The following is a 17,442-nucleotide window of genomic DNA, read 5'->3' as shown; positions in this document are numbered from 1 at the left end:
ACCTGGGAGCAGAAAGGAGCTGTGAGCTACAGTGCTGAGAGATTCTGCCCACTGCTATGACATGGGTTCTAACCAGTCAGCTCACTTTTCCTCCTATGGGGAGGAGGGAATTAGGTGAGTGAGGGAAGGTCCCCAACAATCCCCAAGGGAAGAGAGGGCAGAATGCCAATGGAAATATAGGAGGTGAGGTGCGGAATAAACATTCTCTCTTTTTCAACATTTCCTACAGGGGCCAATGGGATCATAAATCATATTTTCCCGTATAAAGCAAAAACAAAAAAAAAATTAATTTAGGGAACTGACTTCCCTGTTGCATTTTGGTCTTTCAATTACCCTCCCTAGATTTGGTTCACCGTGATTAGTTGGGAACTGTATTGTAAGTAAAAGCACAAGGTCAGGATAAAGGGTGATAAAGATCAAGAAACTCTTAATGGGTGGATTAAAGGGAAGTGAAGAAGCATTTAGGTTGTTTTGATGAGCTGTGTTTACCCAATATATTATATCCACTTTCAGAAACAAGATTCACTAAGAGCTATTAAAAAGTCATATTCTTAAAATTCATGTAGGAAAAATAATTTGTTATGGCCTTAAATTTAATAGCCATAACCCCTTTTCCCACTGAAACAATTGTTTTTGTAACACAGATTTTCTCAGGGGGACAATAACCGTATTATAGAAGACAGACCATATTTTGTTCATCAAATATCTGCTCTGTATCTGGCATGTGTTAGACACCATGAGGGACTTCTTAGAATTAAACAAGACATGGTTTATGTTCTAAATAGCCAATAGGAGAGACAACAGAAAAATCAATAATAAAATAACAGGAGCTAAATGTATAGAGCTATAACTCAAATTGGAATGGGGTAAGTGCTCAGAGTGGGGTCCATTGTTATATTAAGTAATAGGGTGATTACTAGCTTGGGGAGCAGGGACAGGAGGGACTTTGGGAAGGACAGAGAAACTCAGGAAGGACTTCAGGGAGGAGGTAGCACTTGAGCTGAGTCTTTAAAAGGTGGGTATTATTTAGACATATAAAGAGGATGGATAAGACATAATAGGCAAAGGGAGTAATGAGAGAGGCACCGGGTGGCGTGCAAATTAGAAAGAGAGAGTAGTTCCCGTTGACTAGATTATGGGGCTCACCAAGGGGCACATGAGAAATAGAAAGCTCAGTAGAGGCCACATAGAGAACTCTTCATGCCAAGCAAGGGATTTTGGATTCTGCTCTCCATTGGCAGTAGGGCTTTGTAACAAAGCCAGGAGCAAATTGCAGGATCTCTTGCATGTTTGGTATGTGTAAACCTTGGCTTTCCCTCCAAAGGTTTGGAGGTGGAGGGAAGCCCTTTGGGAGGCTGTCATAATTGTCCAGGCAGGAGTTATGTTTGCCTGAGCTAGGATGGTGGCTGTGAGAATTGCAAGGAGAGAATGAATGGGAAACGTGCTACTCAGAAAGAACTGATGGGATTTGATATACTTGATGTCAACCCAGTAAATGCCATGACCCATTTACTTTAACAGAGATGCCCCTCAGCAATGTAATTTGTAAATCATTTTTATCAAGAATAAATATAAAATTATTTAGGTAAATACATGTTGGCTTCAACCCATTAATTTTCCAGCACTGTTTATTGTGCTGCCCCATTTTCTGAGTTAGGTGACACTTTAGAGAGCAACTTGCCCAGGAGTTTGAAACCTGTTTCTCCAACACCCAAGCTGTCCCTTTTTTCTTTCTTTCACATATAGGCTGCCTGTACCATTTCCTTTGCCCAAAGGGTTCCATAGCTATAACATAGTTTGAAAATCACTAACTAATCCAAACTTCATAGATGAAGGAATGAACTGAAAGGACATCATGATTTCTGGACTCCAGGTCAGATCACAAAGAAATAGATAATAAATCCCCTTTCCATATTCTGAATTCTCAATTTCTCTTTCAGTGTTATAACTCCCGCTGTGTCATTATTATTCTCTTTTTTATCCTGGCACAATATTAACATCAGAGCTGGTTATAGATTTATCAGTATTCAGACATGGGAAAATCAATCATTTACAAAAAGAATGCCAGCATCTAGATGGAGAGCCACAGAGTCACTACTGTGGAAAAGAAATAGAAATTCTGGCCTGCATGTTCTTTGTCTTGTTTAATTATTTGTGTGCAGTACTTTTTTACTCAAATAGCTAATATTCCATTAACAACTCACATTATAGATTCAGGTAATTATAAATTCCTATTTGTGGCTGGAAAGTTTGTTTTTTTTAAACAAAATAACTATAACCCACTAATCCTCATGGGAGGTTGTAGGCATAATCAAAAGATAATTTAGAAATCCAAAAATGGTCTGAAGGGTCAAAGAGAAAAAAGCTAAGTAAAATGTATTATCCTTTTAATAAACTCATACTCCCTGAAGAAATCTGAAAAAAAATGCTAATAATATTACACAAATTATTAAATTTCTAAAGAGGATTAATGGAATGCAGCTTTGGCAAAATTTAGCTGCATTCTTTTGGTAATGCCTTACATCTGTGATGACTCTATTGTGTGCTTCCTCCCCCTCTCCTCACGCTGCACTAGGGCTTCTCAAAATCTAATGCACACACAGCAGAGTATCTTGTCCAAACGCAGATTCTAATTCAGTAGGTCGAGATTGGGCCTTGGATTCAGGTGATGCTGCTGGTCCTGGGACTGTACTTTAAATAACAAGGCTGTAAATACTTCACTGCCCTGACTCTATGGAGTCTGGTTACCTTCATAGGATTTCCTATATCCATGCCACAGACAATTTTTTCTCAAACAGTGCTTCCTGAAATTCTAGGGCATAGTGGATATTGCTGAGGGGATAAGGGTAGGGTCCAGAAATAGACTCAACAAATATGGCTGGGACACTGTACCACTCTGCTACAGAAGTTTCATTTTTATGGGTTTGACATACAGGTTTTGTTTGAAGAAAAAACTCCAATGCTTAAAAAGGAAAAAAAAAAAAAAACAAGGCAGAAATAGAGACACAGATGTAGAGAACAAACATAGGACACCAAGGGGGGAAAGCAGGGGAGGGGAGGTTGTGGTGGTTGGATGAATTGGGAGATTGAGATTGACATATATACACTAATATGTATAAAATAGATAACTAATAAGAACCTGCTATATAAAAAAATAAATAAAATTAAATTTAAAAAAAAACCTGGAAATGATGGTTCTAGACTTTTCCATCTTCTCTTCAAGGAAAGCTGAGAACTTACAGTGTGCCAGGCCCATGCAAAGGGATTGCCCAAGGTCACACATTTGAGAAACAGTGGAGGAGGCAGGGGGGATCCCAGAACTGTCCTATTTTATCTAAGCCTGGGCTATTGCACATGCATCATGCTTCCCTCCTGTCCTGCTTTTATGCTGTGTCTTAGCCTCAAGGGGTCTAGTGCTCTGCTTTCTCTGGTGAGACCTAAATATTATGAAAAATTATTCAGTATTTGGACATAGAGAAGCAAGTTTCTGGTGCAAAACACAATAGACAGAGAAAATAGGAGCCCAAGAGATCTCAGAAGACCCTTAACTTTCCTTAGTTGGTTAGTGAGTACAGATGAGTAGTGTAACTCAGATTTGCAAATATAAAGGGGCTGAAAGAATTGAGTCAATTAGTGGCTGGCCCATCTGGACCAACAGAGACCAGAATGTATTTTGATAACTGGAAATGTTGTAGATGAGCAAAATGTGAAGGCATTTTGATTTTCAATTACTTATTATAATATTTATATCCTTTCTCATTAGTCTTCTCTCTTAATACTATTAAGTCGATATAGGCAAATAGAGATTACTATCTCTTCCTGGGAATACTTTAGTGAAAAGTAGTACATTTAAAGACTAAAATTAAGCTGTCAATTCATTCCATTTCTCTGGTACCCCAAAACTGGGGATGTGTAGGCTTGGCAATTTGATACTACTGCCCCTAGTGTGAGTTGTGAGAATTGTAGGCATAACAAACTGCTAGATCAGGGATCAGCAAACTAGAGTCCATGGCCCACAAGCTAAGAATGTTTTTTATATTTTTAAAGAGTTGTACAAAAAAATCAAAGAATGTGTGACAGAGACAATATATGTCTTCGATAGCCTAAAGTATTTATTGTTTGTCTGTTTATAGAAAAAAGAATGCTGATTCCTGCTCTATTTGATTTGAAACAAAAACACACAAATCTCAGCAAGTAAGATTAGATGGGAGTTTCCTCAACCTTATATACTGCATCTACAAAAAAAACTACGACTAACATCATACCTACTGGTGAAAGTCTGGATGTTTACCCTACCATCTAAGATCAGAAAAAGAGCATGAATGTCCACACTCCCTGCTTCCATTCATCAATGTATCAGAAGTTCCTGTCAGTTAAATAAGGTAAGAAAAAAATTAAAGGCACTAGATTGTAAAAGAAAAAGTGAAGCTGTCTTTATATATTATTCACACATGACATTATAATCTAAATAGAAAATCCTATGGAATCTACCAAAAAACTACAACAAGTGAGTTTAGCACATTTACAATTCACATGTACATTACATTTACAATATATATATTACACATATATAAAAGTTAATTGTAGGTCAATATATTAGCAACCTGGAAATTTAATTAGCAAGTGGAAATTTAATTTTAACATTTTAAATAACATCAAAATGTGAAATACTTAGGGATCCACTTCAAAAATATAAAACATAGCAGAAGGAAATTCAAGAAGACCTAAATAAATGGAGAGATATATTGTGTTCATGAAACATAGGAATCAAAATTGTTAAAACGTCAGTTTTACCTAAATCGATGTATAGGTTCAGTGGAATCCAAACAAATTCCAACAAGCTCTTTTGGACAACTTGATAAGCTGATTATGAATTTATATGGAAATACCAAGGGCCTAGAATAGCCAAAACATTGTTTTAAAAGGACAAAGTTGGATAAATTATACTACCTGTATAGTAGTATAATTCTTAAAAACAAGCACACAAACAAACACCCATGAAGGCAAACCAGGGGAAGTAATGACCTTCACTGAGCTTTACAATTGTGAGGATAAATTGAAATGTGTTTATCAGGTCTGATACTGCATTTTAAGACACACACTACAATCATAAAGATGGGTGATATGTCTAGATATAATACCATTTTAGAAACTATTGAAGTAACTAGTAGTATTAAGGAGACCCAATAACTATATTAAAAATATAAAGGGTCATCATAAAAGGAGAGATATATGACTTATTCTGTGTAGCTTCAGAGGGAAGAGCCTGAAGATAAAGGAGGCAGAGGTGGACTTGGGCTCAGAACAAGGCAGAACTTGCTAAAATGAAATGGGGCTGCTTTGTGGGGTGGTGAGCTCACCATGGCTGGAGGTTCAAGCAGATGCTGGAAACTACTTGTCATGTCTGATCTGTTGAAACTAGATCAGTGTTTCTCAAATTGTAATCTGAGGTCTACTTGCACAGAGAAGTTGTTAAAAATTTAGATTCTTGGGTCCCATCTCAGATCATAAATTTGAGTTTCTGGGGATGGGATCTGGGAATCTGCACTTTAACAACATCCGCAGATGATTTTTATGTTCATTAAATTTATAAAATGCTCTTCGAGATGACTGACAGGGATCCTTCTGAATTTAATGAATCTCTGATTCTCTCTTTCCTTTCCTGAAGGTCTCCTTTTGTTCATTTTGTTGGGTCAATATGATAGTCTTCCTATAATTTGCAATTATTTCTGAGTCCCAAACAACTTCATGGCAAACGAAACTTTGGGAAATGTTGAATAGTGGGATGACTCAATGTGTTGTCATGCATGTGATTATTATGGTAAAGCAAAAAGACTGCATACTGATTGCTGTCTCTAATGCCAGGATTTCAGCAATCTGTGGGACCAACTGTAGCCCAACACGCAGAAAGAAACACCAAAGGAATGGCCTCACCACAAGAGACATTATGGCCATGACATAGACTACCTTGGGCTGTTGGCCCAGCTTATTTTCAAAGTCACAACTCCTGCTTAGAGAAGTGTGCAAAGGAGATCACCAAATACATTTCATGCACTTGGGGTTATATCCATAAAAAGAGTAACATTTTAAATTTTCAAGTTAAAAAAGAAACAAACAGTTGCCACCTGAAATCCAAATACAGTTTCATGGCAGGAAGAAGCATACCATTCAGCTACATTACACATACCATTACACTCCTTGTAATCATTATTTAAACCATCTCTACTCTCATCATTCCTGGGTATGCAACAACCACAAAAAGGATAGGTGCTCTCCCACAAAAAATGAGGGACAACTTTGCCACTCAACTCAATTTTATATGCAGTTTAGTTAGTAGATGTATACACATTTACCATTATTGCAACTCTGGATGAATTGGTTCATTTTTTCATTATGATAAAATATTTTTATCTCTGGTAATATTCTGTCTTGAAGTCAACTTTGATATTAATATGGCTTACACATATTCTGCACATGGTATATTTTTTTTCATCCTTTAACTTTCAACTTGTGTCTTTATATTTAAAGTACCTCTCCTATAAACAGGATATAGTTGGGTCTTATTTGTTGTTGTTCTTCCCAGTCTGATAATCTCTGCCTTTTAATTGGAGTGTTTAATCCATTCACATTTCATCTAATTATTGATATAATTGGGTTTAAGTCTATTATCTTTCTATTTATTTTTGCCTCCTCTGTTCTTTGTTTCCTTTTTCCTGTGTTATTTTTTGTGATAATCAATGAATTTTTAGTATTTTATTCAATATTCTCCTCTGTTGGCTTTTTTTCCTATACTTTATATCTTTTCTTGGGAATTACAATATACATCCTTAACCTAGCACAGTCTATGTTGAATTAATATTGTACTACTTGCAACAGTACAATTCCTTTTATACCCTGGCCCTTTTCTGTGCTACTGTTATCAAATATTTTACTGCTACGTTTGTTATAACACTCCACGGTAAATTATTTATCAGCTGACTTATAGAGATTTTTTTTTAAAAGGGAAAGTAGTATTTTATAATTACCCACATATTTACCATTACTATTACTCATACTTTCTTCTTATAGGTCTGAATTTCCAGCTTATTTCCCCTTTGAATAATTTTTAGCATTTTAGATTAAAAATTTTTTTAATTTAGACATTTAGAATCTTTAGCACTTTTTTGTAGTCAGTTCTGCAGGTGCAAATGTTCTCGGCTTTTATCTGCCTAAAACTGTCTTTATTTCCCTTTAATTTTTAAAGATATTTCCCTAGATATAAAATTCTAGATGATAAGTTTTAAAAGATGTCCTTCCATCATCTTCTGGCTTTCACTGCTTCTGAAGTCAGCAGTTATTGTAATCATTGTCCCCTATATTTAATGTGTCTTTTTCCCTGACTGTGCTAAGATTTTTTTCTTTATCTCTGGTTTTCAGCAGTTTGTCTATGATGTTCCAAGATGTGGTTATCTTAGTGTTTATTGTGCTGGGGTTCTTAATATTTATCCACTGGGATTCATTCAACATCTTTGATCCATGGGATGCTAAATTTATTTTTTAATCAACTTTAAAAATATTGAACCATTAAAAGAATATTGAACCATTATTTCTTGAAGTATTTTTTCTTTCTCTATTATTTCTCTCTTCTCCTTCTGGAACTCAGTTTACACCTGTATGAGGTCACCTGATACTGACACACATGTTCATTCTCTTCCCAATCTTTTTGCTCTCTGCATTTCAGTTTGGATAATTTCTATTGGTCTGCCTTTAAGTTTCGTGGTTTAAAAGTTTTTTTTTCTCTATAAGCTGTTAATTTTCATTTAAGATTTTTAAAAATGTCAGATAATGTATTTTTCAGTTTTAGGATTTCCATCTGGTTCCTTTTCAGTCTTTAATTCTCTCCTGAAATTCCCATCCCATAATTCCAATATCTGGGGCACTTACCAGTCTGTTTTTACTGATTGATTTTTCTCTTGGCTGTGTGTCACAATGATACATTGGAGAGACTCCATATCCTGTAATCTTATCCTGAAGAGTGTCAAATTTTGTTCCAGCAAGCAGTCAAATTATTAACAGATCACCATAAACTTTTGTTGGCTTGGTTTTATGCTCTACTGGATCTATTTTCATTTTTCCTTAGTTTTAGAGTAAACCCATTAATTCTGTTATATGGTCTTTACTCTTAAGGTCTCTCTGGTGTTTCGGTGGCAAGTCCAAAGAGTTTAGCAAGCTCTTCTAACTTGTCAAGACTCAAACTGCAGTTTCCTCTGTGGTTCCAGCAGCAGCAGTCTTTCCTCAGCTCTCTCAACTGCCTAGATGTCATTTTCTCCTTGGGATATTTGGAATCCCACTTGTGCCTGTACTGCTCAGAAGTCAATTATGGTTTTGAAGGGAGTTTATATGCAGAGTCTAGTCCCCTCCTTTACCATGGCTTCCTCCTTTCTGGGATCCACACCTTCCATTTCCAACCATTCTATTTATCCCACACTCTTTCCTCTGACCCTTCAGGCAAAAAAGACAGTGGGTTTTTTTGCTTAAGCTCTAGCACCCTGTGTAGCATGCAGCCTGGGAATCTCCTCAGAGGACAAACTCCCTTCTTTCATGGGCCAAATGCTTCCCTGTTTCTGCCTACTTCTGGTCACTGTTCAGTGCCTTCCAACAGCTCTTTTTTATATTTTGTCTAGTACCTGCAGAAGCATTAATCCAATAAAAAGCTATTCTTCCCTTGCAGGAATTGGAACCCCAGTATGTAGTTTTGATGTCAATTATCCTAATTCCTTCACAGTATCTTTTTCTAGGGACCATTTCCTACTGCTGGTTCAGGGATTACCACCTAATGGTGTATGAAACTGCTCCAAACTCCTTATAACTTTCAAACCAATTATTTTGTGCTATAAATGGCCAATCCAATTACAGGTTTATTACTTTAAGAATTTTCTCTTTTAACTTTAAAGGAATTTTTTTGTGTAACAAAACTCAGAGGGTATGTCTAAAACAAGCCTCCAACGAACCCAATGTAACTATCTTTAGGCACAATATCTCCTTATTTATAATTTACCGCTGATTTTTCTTTTTTTCCAACAATATTCTCCTCCAGGTTCCTCCTCTACCTCTTCTTCTTCCCTATCTTTAAATTCTCAGATCGGACATTCCTCCTTTGAAAACTTCCCCGATCTTCTCCTCTTCCACAATAGCGTTGCCTAGCTTTATCATTGCAGTTTCCACATTGTTTTAATAAATGTAAATTTAAGGCTATGCTGACATCCCACAAGTTTTTCTAGGTAGTGATTTGTGGTCATTCAGTTCTAAATATTTCATAAGTTCCATTATTATTTCTTCTCTGATTCATGAATATTTATAAGATGATTTTCATTTCCAAATATATGGGGTATTTTGTGGGGGGGTGTTTTGTTGTTGATGTCTGATATAATTGCATTATAGAAAGAGAATGTGGTCAGTGTTCTCAATTCTTTGGTATTTCTTAGGACTTCTTTTGTGGTCAGTATTTTTAATGTGTACTTGAAAACAATGTGAATTCTCTATGTGAGGAATACAGGCTTCTTCTATACAGGTCTCCTTTAAGTCTGGCCAGTTACTTGTGTTGTTCAAAATGTTTATATCTTTATCAATTTTTACTGCTTATGATCAGTTTATGAAAGAGGCATGCAAAAATATTTCCCATTAAGAGAGCTTTGTCAAATTTATTTTATAAGCCAGGACCCTGTTTTGCTCAGAACATACAGATTCAGCATTACTATTGCTTCCCTGTGAACTGCTCTTCAATGATTATATCATGACTTTATTCCAAATGATGCTTTTTTTGCCTTAGTATTGCTTCTCCAGCAATATTATTCTTTACCTGTTTTATCTTCCCTCATCCCTTTAATCTTTAAGCATCATTATGTTTTAGGTACAACTCTTGTAAACAGCACATAATGGATTGTGTTTCTTAAAAATGATCTGATCTCTACTTTTGAACAAACCAGTTTAATCTGTCTACATTTCCTGAGATTACTAATATATCTAGACTTTTTTTACTATGTTTTGTTTTTTCTTAGCATATATATATATATTTTTCTTCCTGTTTCTTATTAGATCACTCTAGAATTCTTTAATCATTTCTTTTGCATGTTCTTGTTTTGAAATCACATTTTCCCTTATTCTTTGAGCATTACTCTTAAATTTTAAAAGGCATACTTGCTTAAAGTCTAAATTAAGCCTATCTCTATCTTCCTCCTGAATAATACAATGAACTTGGAGTTTATAATTTCAGCCTCTCCCACTCCCTTGGTCCATGTTATTGTCATCTAGCATTTTAGTTTCTTGTTGTTTAAACAATGCCCTAATTGATTTTTTTAAGACAATGCTTCTTTAAATTTACAACCATGTTCACAATATTTTTGTGCTCATGATTCCCTCTTACATTTTTACTCTGCACTTAAAGTCCCTGTTTCTTGGGTAATATTTATTGATAGTTATTTTGACAAGGGTCTAAAGTTGGTAAACTCTCTCAATCTTTGTTTTTTGTTTTTTTCTCAAAGTGCCTTTCTTTATTTCACCCCACACTTGAATAATAATCAAGCTTGATATACTATTCTAAGTTAATATTTATTTTTCTTCAGCATTTTAAAGATATTATTCTGTTATTCTGTGGCATCTATTATTGCTAATGGGGAGTCTATTGTCAACTTAATTTGAAGTTCTTATATAAATAATAACATATTATTTTATATAGAGTTCATATTTCTTTATCCTACAAATCCCTGAAACGGTGCTTCTTAACCTTATTTTTGGAGAGGGTGGGTTTTTCAGAGTTCTGTGAGAATCTGATGACAGAAGTCACCCCCCACATTCCTCTCCATATAAAATCAGAAGGTTCAGGGACCCCTTGGAGTCCATCTTTGAATCCTGTTGTGAATCTCTGCCTAGAATCGTCCTAAAACAAAAGGGTGCATACTCAATAAACATATGTTTGTTAGAATAATTAATTAATCTATGCAAGTCTGGATGGAGGTCTGGATGACTGAACCCAGTGAATTCTGGGTAATCCTGGGTAAATGCCACTATTTCAGACATTTTTGTTTGTAACTCCTGTTAACGTTACTGAGAAGGATTATTTCTTATTCTGTTAACGCAATAAATTTGAATAGCAAATTTGAATAGCAAAATGGAACTGATACCGCTTCTTGGAGATACATTTCTATTTAAAGTGATGATTTGAGTATTAATAATAATACCCTGTAGAAAAGACAGCAAATGTTTTCTTTTTAAAGTTTCCAAAACATTTCCATATATATTCTTTTTTAATTCATTTGATCATCAAATAAACCTAGTGAGTTAAGAATTGTTGCCTTCAGTTTTTTGTAGCTGAGGAAAACAAAGCCATGAGAGGATTTGAGTGGTTTGCTTAAAGTTACACAACCAGATAACTGGGCTCGACTCAGATTTTCATTCTGTTCTCTCTGATTTCTCTTTGTCTGCTCCTCACTTCTCATCCTTCATTCCCCTAGCATCAGAGGGGCCAGATGTCTGTGTTAAGTATACATATACCGCAGCGTGGGCAGCCAGGTGAGAGGGAGGGCATCCCCAAGTCTCCAGAGTGGCCTTCAGACCTGAGCGGCCCTTGAGCACATGCCACGTGGACTAAAGAGAAAAGGAAGAAAGGCCTGAGGTGATTCTCTAGGACCATGTCACATACTACAGAAGACGACAGAGTGGGTGATAAACATCCATGGAGTCTTCTCCTATCTAGCAAATGACCTTGAACGTGACTGCTTCCTCCACCAGGCTTCTTTCTCCAACCTTATCCTTTCCTCACAAGGCCATATTTCTGGACCACTTTCCATTAGACCTACCATTCACTCTTCTTCCTCACTCCACACCATCCTTTAAAATTTAGCAAGCATCAGTTAGAATTCTTTACAACATTCATCCCAACTTCCCTCTAGTGCTGGTGGGGGTGAAAACTGGCACAACTGTTTGGGGAAACTGTTTGGCAGCATCTACTAAAGCTGAAGATACACACACCATACAGCCCAGCAATTCTGCTCCTAGGTATAGACCCAGGTGCATGGATATGTTTACCAAGTGATGTACTCAATATTTATATCAGCTTTATTCATAATATCCCCAAACCAGAAACTATCCAAAGACCTATTAACAGTAGAATGTTAAATTGTAGTGTTCACACAATGAGATGCTATACAGCAATGAGAATTGAACAAATTGCAACAATATAGATAAATTTTACAAACATGGTATTATGTGAAAGCAGCTAGGCACAAAAGGGTATACGTTGTATGGTTTCATTTAAATTTAGTGCAAAACAGGTACAATTAATCTCTGTTGATAGAAGTGAGGATAGTAGCCACCCTTGGAGGGAGTAGAAATTAGAAGGACAAAGGAGGCTTCTGTGGTCCTGGTGAAGTTCCATTTCTTGCTTTGGGGGCTGGTTACATGAGAGTGCTCATTTGTAAACTGGACAATTATGATATGTGCAAGTTTTCTATATGTACCTTTTATGTCCAGTAAGTTAAAATATTTATATTTACCCACATTGGACATTTAAATATACATGTCCAAGACTTAGATATACCACACAAATGTACATACTAGTTATGTGCTTGTCCACTATGGATGGATTTGATTTAATCCATTCCTTTAAAAAAAAGAATCAAAGTGAGTGACTAGCTGGACCAGAGCTGGGACTTTTAACTTGCTCATTTAATGAGATATTATGTTAGTGGCCTCCCATCAAACCACACTGAGATCAGTAAAGGAACCGTGTATATACAACAGCCAGCCCTGATGAAACAGCAATTACATATCTTAGCAGCTGTGTGCTTCTGTTCATGTTAGATAATTAGCCAGAAAATTGTTTGCATAATTATTTTTTGGAGCATTTGGTGATTTAACCATTTAACTCTGAAGGCTTATCCAAAAGTCATTAAACCGTTTAAAGCAGTAGAGATCACAGTTGGTACTGTTTCAGCAAACATAACAAAACCCAAATGGCTTCAGAATTCCATGGATCTCTTCTGTGTAACCGATCATTGCAGCTGGCAGGTCTGAGCTGGCTTTTGCTTTTTAAATTTTATTATTTTCTCTCTACTCTAAAGGACATGTGTGTCAACTCTTTTAAAAAGATATACAATCAAATGAGTTCTTGGACCTGCCACTGTTCTTTCTGATTAGATGAAAGTCTACATGAATCAATGCTCTGGTTATTAAATCCATGTGGCTCATTCCCTGTTTATGAATAGGAAACACGGAGAAAGAGAAATCAAGAGAGGTTGCAAAAGGAGGCACAAATAGGAAGGAAAAACTGGCCTTGGAGATTGATTTGAAAAATGCTTCTGGCCCACCAAAAGTATAGCCAATCTTATAATGTCACAATAACGACACTGCAGTTTAAGAGATGAAGCTTCAACAAGAAATATTTTCTATTTCTTTTTGTTTGTTTGTTTGGCTTAGCTGAAGGACTTGATTCTGTGTACCTGGCAAGATGCTGAATTAAGTCATTGATGGAGGAGGCATGTTACCTCATTATAGCATTAAGCTTGGGGTCCAAATACTTGTATTCAGGTCCTAACTAGTTCTTCTAATAACGTATAACCTCTCAAAGCCTCAGTCCTTGCTTCCAAAATGGGAACACTAGAGGCAATTAAGAGTGGTATTTAGAGTTCAGATTGGAATCAAACTGCATATGCACACATCTCAACTCTGCCCTTACCAGCTCTACGATCTTGGGCTTGTCATCATTTAACCTCTGCATTTCTGGCTAATTTTACCAGAGCCCTGTCTCATCTGGTGCTTGAGGATTAGATGAGTTAATGCATGTATGGGAACTACTTAGAGTTGCCAAGCACAGAATAAGCACTTAATAAGTGAATTCTATTGTTATTTTTACTTCTGACTGCTGTTTGGGAGAATAAAATAACATTGTGTATATGAAAGTGCTACTAAAACTGTAAATCCTAGAAAAGATGATTCCCATAATCCTGTCACTTCCCAAGAATAACCCATTCATGATTCTCCAGGGAACAAGTCAGAAGAAATTTAAATCAAAATTTACTAAGCAAAGTTCACGTTAGTGCTCCCTAGGGAAGGAAACCCAACTGCATAGCTGCCATCAATTAAGTCTTCTCAGAGAGCCCACTGCAGGCACAGCTCTTCTGAAAGATAGTGACTGAATAGTTAAGTCCAGGAAAAGGACGAAAGATGGGCAAATATTGCTCAAGAAACAGCGTCTGTCATTTTGAAAACTGCCCCTTGGGAGTCAGTGCTATTGGGTATCAGGTTTCTTTTTGGGGCAATATAAATGTTCTAAATTTGATTGTGGTTATAGTTGCACGACTCTGCGAATATACTAATACCATCAAATTGTACACTTTAAATGGGCAAACAGTATGGTATGTGAACTATATCTCAATTTAAAAAACTACCTATTGTACTTCAATTCATATCATGGATTTCTTAAAAAAGAAAGGAAGATAGGGGGAGGGGAGCAGGAAAGGGAAAGAAAGAAAGGAAGGAAGGAAGGAAGGAAGGAAGGAAGAAAGAAAGAAAGAAAGAAAGAAAGAAAGAAAGAAAGAAAGAAAGAAAGAAAGAAAAAAGAAGGAAGAAGGAAAGAAAGAAGAAAGAGAGAGAGAGAAAGAAAGAAAGGAAGAAAGAAAGGAGGGAGGGAGGGAGAGAGGAAAGAAAGAAAGGGACAGAGAGAAGGAGGGAGGGGGGAGGATGGAAGGGTGGAAGGAAGGAAGGAAGCAAGCAAGCAAGCAAGCATCTGGCTTCTTCTGGAGTGGGCTGTGGCTACCAAGGCTGGGCTCAGCAGTTCCAGCACTGGCCGTCCAAGTGACCATGGCAGGTGCTGCAGACTGTGGCACTTAAAATCTTCACTGGACCCTGGGTAGACAGAAAAGAATGCCATTTTGTTTCTTTTTAATTTTTTCTCCATTTGTTTCAAAATAAGAAAGCAGGACCTGAGAGGAAAAGGCCAACCCCAAGTTTGTGTCCTGTGTGGGAGTAGAGGGGAAAGGAAAGGGAGAGCACACCTGGGACTGAGGTGGGAAATCCCCAAATGGGACCAGGGCTCCTGAGGAGACCTGTTTGCCGTGCTCAAGGTACAGCTTCTCTCAAGCTGTTTGCATTTGCATAGGGTCTTTTGAAGAAAAAAGAGCCTGAGCTTTCACATGGTGGTGGGGCCTTCTCCTTGCCCTTCTGATGGTCCCCCAACTTGCGTCACCACTCTAGTCTACCAGTTCAGACACGGGGCTCGGAGCTTAGGGCCCTGCCAGAGGCAAAAGCTAACAATTTCCAGTGTAAACAATAAGAAGCCATCATAAAGAGATCCACAGACTCGAAAAGATAAAAGCTCTGCAAAAAGCCCCCAACACAAGCCACCAGACTGCAGTCTCAGGGATGGGAGTAAGACAGGCATGGGAGATTCTCTGGAGGCTGGCAGGGGGCCAGTTTGTCCCAGCCCCAGCTTGGAGGACTGTTTGAAAGAGTTCTCTCCCAGGGGGAGTGGAAGGAATTGTTAAAAGACACAGGGACCTTAGAGACACCAGAGAACGCAAGCCTGGTCTCTGGGCATCTGGGCTCTGTCATGGGACAGCCTCGTGTATCTCAAAGTGCACCCTTCTTACATTTGCCTTTCTGGGGACATGAACTTTAATTAATAGTACAACTTTGTTATTTTTTTAGCCAAAAGTTACAAAAAGGGGAAAGTTCTAAATTAGTTTAAAGGATAAAACTAGTGAGTTAAAGTTTGAGGAGAAAGACAATGTTTCAATAGTCTCCAAGTATTTTCCTACAAGATTTTAATTAGTTACAAAGAGAACAACAATCCCAAATTAGGATGGTAAAATAGGACAAATTGACATCAGGTGCTTCCTGGTATGATCCATTGAGAAACAGCCATCATATCTCCGAGGATATTCCTGCCAAATATACATAACCTGAAAATAGTTATGAGGAAACATCAGACAAATCCAAATTCAGGGGCATTCACAAAATAAATGGTCTATAGTCTTCAAAATTATCGAGGTCCTGAAAGACAAAGACAGAGGAAGAGTTCAAGATTAAAGGAGACTAAAGAGATGAAAGGCAATGTCTGATTCTGTATTGCATCCTTTTGTCATAGAGTCTATTGTTATGACAACAGTGAAATTTGAATAAGGTCCAAGGATTAGATAACAGTGTTGTAGCACCGCTAATTTCTTGATTATAATAATTGTACCATGATTATGTGGGAAAGTACCCTTATTTTTAGGAAATAGACTGAATATTTAGGGGTAAAGAGGCTTCATATCTGTAACTTGTTCTCAAATGGTTTTAGGAAACAGTAATGATAATAATTATATATAATTAGAGAGACAATAATTAAAACAACTGTGCTATAAACGTTAACATTTGAGGAATTTGTGTGAAGGGCATATAAGATCCCTTGTACTATTATTGCAACTCCTTTGTAAGTTTGAAATATTTCAAAATAAATACTTCTCAAATATCATTATATTTTCCAGAAGAAAAAAAAATGAAATAAATCCTACATGGCCTATTGAACTGAGTTTTGTCTGTAGACCCCAAAAGGAGGATGCAGATTTGGATAAAGTACTTCTTACAGAGCCTCCACATACCACGCTGTATTCCTGTTGGAGTTTTGGAATTCCAGAGAAGTCTATTCTAGGAGGCTGCTCTGTGGGTTGCTAAACTCATCCCATCCCCAAAGAGAGCCAAACTGTTTTAATGATTAGGAGAATGTGAAACACTCCCTTGACACTCAACATTTGGAGATAATATCTAACGTGATGGAGAGGCTGGGGACCCTGTCCAGAAAAATCATTTCCCATCCTCCTTCTGTGGGAGACATTGAAGGGTTGTTGTTTTGGATTATTAAGATAATGAGATGCAGATGAGAACTTAAATTATAATGCTATAGAATCTTGAAATGTTTTCTTACTGTATCTCAGCTACCTCCTCCTCCTTCTTGTCCAACTTCCTTTTTATCTGTTTTATGTTTCTGAGTTCATTAGCTGTCATCCCAAGACACTGTGGGAAGAACCTTAGGACTTTGTGATGCATCATTTGCTAAACACTTTTAGGAACTTCAGTATAACATTCCCCCTTCCCCAGCCCCATCCCAAGCTGCCCTCGCCCCCTGAAAGCTGTACTTTTAACTGGTGAAAAGAATAAAAGGGGAAAGGAGGGAAGAGATCTAACAAGTGATTTACACCAATATCTCATTTAATTTTCACACAGTCTAGGAAGGTAGGTAGAAACACCATTGACAGATGGAGACCAAGGCTCAGAGAGGTGAAAAAGAGGCTAAAGCCACACAAATTATAAGGAACAGAGCAGGGATTCAACAGCCAGGTTTGTTTAACCCTGAGGCCTATGATGTTTCCACCTCACCATTTAATACTAATGAAATGTGATTTGTTCATTTCTCTTTAAAAATAGCAG

The 17,442-nt window shown here is 37.1% G+C and overlaps 1 protein-coding gene across 12 annotated transcripts in view; it reads left to right on the top strand.

Annotated features, from left to right (window-relative positions):
• MTERF1 (mitochondrial transcription termination factor 1) overlaps nucleotides 1–17,442 on the top strand; it is a 589,841-nt gene that overhangs the window by 375,806 nt on the left and 196,593 nt on the right. For all 12 annotated transcript variants that reach the window (XR_009505037.1, XR_009505036.1, XR_009505035.1 and 9 more), the window contains one exon: nucleotides 4,134–4,382. The gene's annotated coding sequence lies outside the window, so the exon portion shown is untranslated. The remainder of the gene's footprint in view (nucleotides 1–4,133; nucleotides 4,383–17,442) is intronic.

Source organism: Balaenoptera ricei, chromosome 9 (genome assembly GCF_028023285.1).
Source record: "Balaenoptera ricei isolate mBalRic1 chromosome 9, mBalRic1.hap2, whole genome shotgun sequence".
NCBI lineage: Eukaryota > Metazoa > Chordata > Mammalia > Artiodactyla > Balaenopteridae > Balaenoptera > Balaenoptera ricei.
This window is presented reverse-complemented; position numbering and strand designations above follow the sequence as displayed.